This window comes from Prionailurus bengalensis, chromosome C1, assembly GCF_016509475.1.
Source record: "Prionailurus bengalensis isolate Pbe53 chromosome C1, Fcat_Pben_1.1_paternal_pri, whole genome shotgun sequence".
NCBI classification, from domain to species: Eukaryota; Metazoa; Chordata; class Mammalia; order Carnivora; family Felidae; genus Prionailurus; species Prionailurus bengalensis.
In genome coordinates, this window is record NC_057345.1 from 108,513,654 (window position 1) to 108,518,113 (window position 4,460).

At 44.1% G+C, this 4,460-nt stretch overlaps 1 long non-coding RNA gene across 1 annotated transcript; it reads left to right on the plus strand.

The window, feature by feature from the left end:
- Positions 1–2,764: 2,764 nt before the first annotated feature.
- On the plus strand, positions 2,765–4,003 carry LOC122479667. The gene is made up of 2 exons (XR_006296398.1): positions 2,765–2,834; positions 3,521–4,003. It is a non-coding gene; the product is annotated as an uncharacterized LOC122479667 (long non-coding RNA).
- The last annotated feature ends 457 nt before the right edge of the window (positions 4,004–4,460 follow it).

The window sequence follows — 4,460 nt, forward strand, 5'->3', positions numbered from 1 at the left end:
TGATCAAGTCTATTCTAGCCAACCTGACCTATCAGACAGGCCCTTACAAAATCCTGACCTCATCCTGTACACCAACAGCTGCAGCTTCATGAAGGCAAAAGATACTCCGGTTATGCAGTAGTCTCTGATTTTGAGGTCATAGAAGCAAAGGCCCTTCCACCAGGATGGTCAGCCCCAAAAGAAGAACTGTGGGCTCTAATAAGAGCACTAGAACTCAGTAAAGACAAATGGGCCAACATATACACTGACTTGCGCTATGCCTTTGCCACTCTACATGTACATGGGACTTTATACAAGGAGAGAGGACTTTTGATTGCAGGAGAAAAAGAAATAAAAAATCAGGAAGAAACACCAAAACTATTAAGGGCAGTCTGGAAACTGAAGGAGGGAGCAGTCATCCACTGAAAGAGACACCAAAGAGGAAAGGACTCAGTATCAGAAGGTAATTGACAAGCCAATGACACAGCTAAACAAGCAACAGGAAAACAAACAACACCCTCAAAAATCACGCTAGCCCTGGAACTGCCAACTTCCCCAAAGTACACAAACTAAGAAACAAAATGGGCACAACAGGAAAAAGGAGGCCAAAGGAAGGATGGTGGGTACTTCCAGACCAAAGAGTCTATGTACTAGAGAAGCTAGCCCACCAGGTGGTTCTCCAACAGCATGAGCTCACTCACCTAGGAAAAACAACCCTTGAAGGCTTATTGAGCCGTTACTATGTAATTGCTCGACTCCCATCCCTCTGTGCCTCAGTCTCTCAACTCTGCCTCCTCTATGTTCAAAACAACACCAAATAATGCCAAACTGGGCCCATGGGAATCCAACGCTATGGTCAGGCATTCTTTGAAGATTTGGAGGTAGATTTTACTAAAATAAGACCCAGTGGAGGATACAAATTTCTTCTGGTATTCATCTGCACATTTTCAGGCTAAGTTGAAGCCTATCCCACATGCACCAAAAAGGCAGGAGAAGTAACCAAGGCCTTGCTAAAGGATATCATTCCCAGACATGGGATGCCTTTAACCACAGGCTCAGACAATGAGCCAGCTTTTGTGGCTGAGGTGGTGCAACAAATAACCAAAACCCTAGGTATCTAATGGAACTTACACATGGCCTACTGGTCCCAGAGTTCAGGAAAAGTGGAATGTATGAACCAAACCCTTAAATCAGCCATGGCAAAACTATGTCAGGAAACTAACTTGCCCTGGCCAGATATACTACCCCTAGCTCTTTTCCAAATATGCTGTACATAATAGGATAATGGGTAAAAATAGGATTCCCTTCATTTGAGATCTTATATGGAAGGTAGGATCCTTCAGTTATCCTACCTCCAGTAGTCAAATTCAAGGGGGACCTGACAGAGCTAGAGAATTTATACATACAAAAACAACTACAAGGATTAGGAAAAACTGTATTTGAAATACATAGGTGGATGAAGGACAGGACACCTATTTCCCTAGGAGAACCTGGGTATCAGGTTTTTATTAAAGATTGGAAAAGGGAACCACTCAAACCTACCTGGAAGGGACCCTATTTAGTTGTGTTAACCACACCTACAGCCCTCAGTGTTGCAGCACTAACCGCCTGGATCCAACATTCTCGAATAAAGGTAGCCTACCTGCCACCTGACAACCACTTGGAATAGAAAGTGACTGCTAACCAGAATAATCCTTTACAGATCACCCTTAAGAAGATGGCAGATGCTAAGTGGCCTACATCCAGCACCTGAGAACTCTCTGTAACCAGAACCTCGAGGAAATCACCAAGCAACTTGAACTATAACAAATCATTCTCTCTCAAATTTCACTGTCACCCCCTACCTATTTATCTTTCCATACTCATTTTTATACTCTTTGCAGTGGGACTAACCCAAGTTATTCCTGCAGACTGGTGCCTGTCACAAACTCTTGTTAGCCTTCCTCTACTTATTAGTGTCAGGATGCCTAATTGTCTTTAGATGTATATGATCTGAGTTATGATTGCTGTCCCTGACTTGGAATAAGAAACTGTCAGGAATCTACCCTAACAAAATGAAATTTCTCCTACTGTTAATGCTGAGTTCTCTCATAAGAAGTGATGCCCCTCCTCAATGTAATGATGAATGTTTCAGGACCTATCACACAAGCTCCTCCCTTTCCCATGCACTGAATTGCCTAAAGCATCTCCTAGGACAGAGGACCACACACAAGGTCTTCACCACATATACATATCAACATGCAAAATGTTATCAATCTGCCTTGCCCTATTTCCATGACAGAAAAACCTGTTGGCAAGGAAGAATTAAAGCAAAATACCTTTGGCAGGGAACATCATGTCATGGATATCCAGACAAATGGGATTGCTGGACACAACAAACCCACTTTGGATTGTCTGATGGAGGAGGAGTCTAAGACCAGGCCTATAAGGAGGCAACCCAACAAGAGGCACAAAACTCTATGAAGCAGACTTCTGGAAGTCTGCCCAGGAGGCCCAAACTTCCAGAAATCAGGCTTAGTGGGCCTTATGATTTAAACTCCTGTTTATACCATATTCTAAATTCAACCCATCTCCTCTTCAACTTCTCTAACCCTAAGTTAGCCAAGGACTGTTGGCTTTGTCTGTCTCTAAACCCCTTGCATTATGAGGTTACCCCAGTCCCAGATGATATAACCAATATGGCTATCCCCCACAACATGTCAACAGATAACATAACTGTCACAATAGGGTCCATGGTTACTGATACAAAACTAATAGGGCAGCCTCCTTGTGTTTTAAGGACTAACGGGGAACAACCCCTGTAGGTAACTTAACTAACAACCAATGCAACCAAACTGAGATATACAATCAAACAGGTAAAAAACCAAGAGTCACCCTGATGTCTTCCCCCGTGGGAATATTCTTTGTGGAACTAATGTTTATTTGTGCTTGCCTGCTAAATGGATGGGAATTTTCACCTTTGCACTCCTAACCACCCCCCCAAATAAATATTCTCCCCAACAACCAATCTCTTATATTTCCCTTGGCTGCACATACCCAGTCTAAACGAGCTATCCAAGCTATACCTCTACTAATTGGGTTTGGAATCACTGCCGGAGTAAGTACTGGAGTTGGGGGAGTAACCTCATCTATTTCATTTTACCAAAAACTATCCCAAGATCTGACAGATGACATAGAACAAGTTACAAACTCCCTGGTAACCTTACAAGAGCAGGTGGACTCGTTAGCAGCAGTAGTATTACAAAATAGAAGAGAGAGCTGTTAACTGCTGAGGAGGGGGGAATATATCTCTTCCTAAATGAGGAACACTGCTTCTGTGTTAACCAGTCAGGAGTAGTTAGAGATATGGCCCAACAACTAAAGGAATGGATCATCAAGCAGAGGCAAGAATTAGCAGACCCATGGAACTCTCAGAGCAACATATAGAATTGGGCATCCTGGCTCCACCCTCTAGCTGTTCCTCTCCTAATGCTTGTCATAGCCCTCCTGTTTGATCCTTGTATTCTTAATATGCTAACCAGGATTGTTCCCTCTTGCCTAGAAGCTATCAAACTCCAGATGATGCTTCATTTGGACCATTCTAGCTGTCACTACTCTCCTTTGGATGGCAAAGAACCCTAGCTGTCACATTCCTCCCTTTGATGTCCCTGTCCAGCAGGAAGAAGCCAAAACAGTCTTTGCTCCTCCTCCTGTGGTAGCAAAGGATTCCCTGCCCCCACAAACTGATTTTCTCTAAGTCTGCTACAGCATCTTGAGAATCAAGAAGGGGGAATGAGAAGGAAAGCTGTAGAAAAGCAGATAAAAAGGGGCAGCCAGATGTCCAAGGCCAGATACTCCTCTTGGATGCTTTTGGCTTCTGGGAATATCAGCCTTTAGCCAGGAACCAGAAGCCTAACTGTACTAGCCCTACCCATCCCGGAAGCACATATGTATAAAAGAAGGGTAAAACCTGAGCTGGATGCTCCACCTTTGGAGGTGACACTGCTGGGCCAACACCAGTGCAAAATAAACAGTCTTTACTGATTCCCAGAGTGCATGTCACTTGTCCTTTCCTGGAAAATGAAGTATTGCTGTAACAAAAGAAAAGCAAGATGAGAGGTGTTATGGAACCAGGCTGGCACGCTGGCGGAAAAAACCAAGCAGCACTCAGATCTTGGTGGATCAGAGATTTATTTAATGCCAACGGGCTCAGAGGAGACCACTTCTCCAAAGATCTGAGCCCTGAATGCCAGCAGGAAGGGTAATTTATAGTTGTAAGCCTCCATATTTGGGGGGGGGGGTTCACATGCACAGCAAAGAAAGAACTTGGAGGAGGGGTCTCTAAGCTAGAGACCAGAGCTTGTTTTAGCCCCATCGGCCATCTTTGGCATACTTTATTCACTTCTCCAACACCATCAGTGAGTCTTAGTTCTGTATGGTGCAGATGGCAGGTTGGGGATCACTGGGAAGGCCTGTTACTCGAGGTGAAAACTTCACCAGGG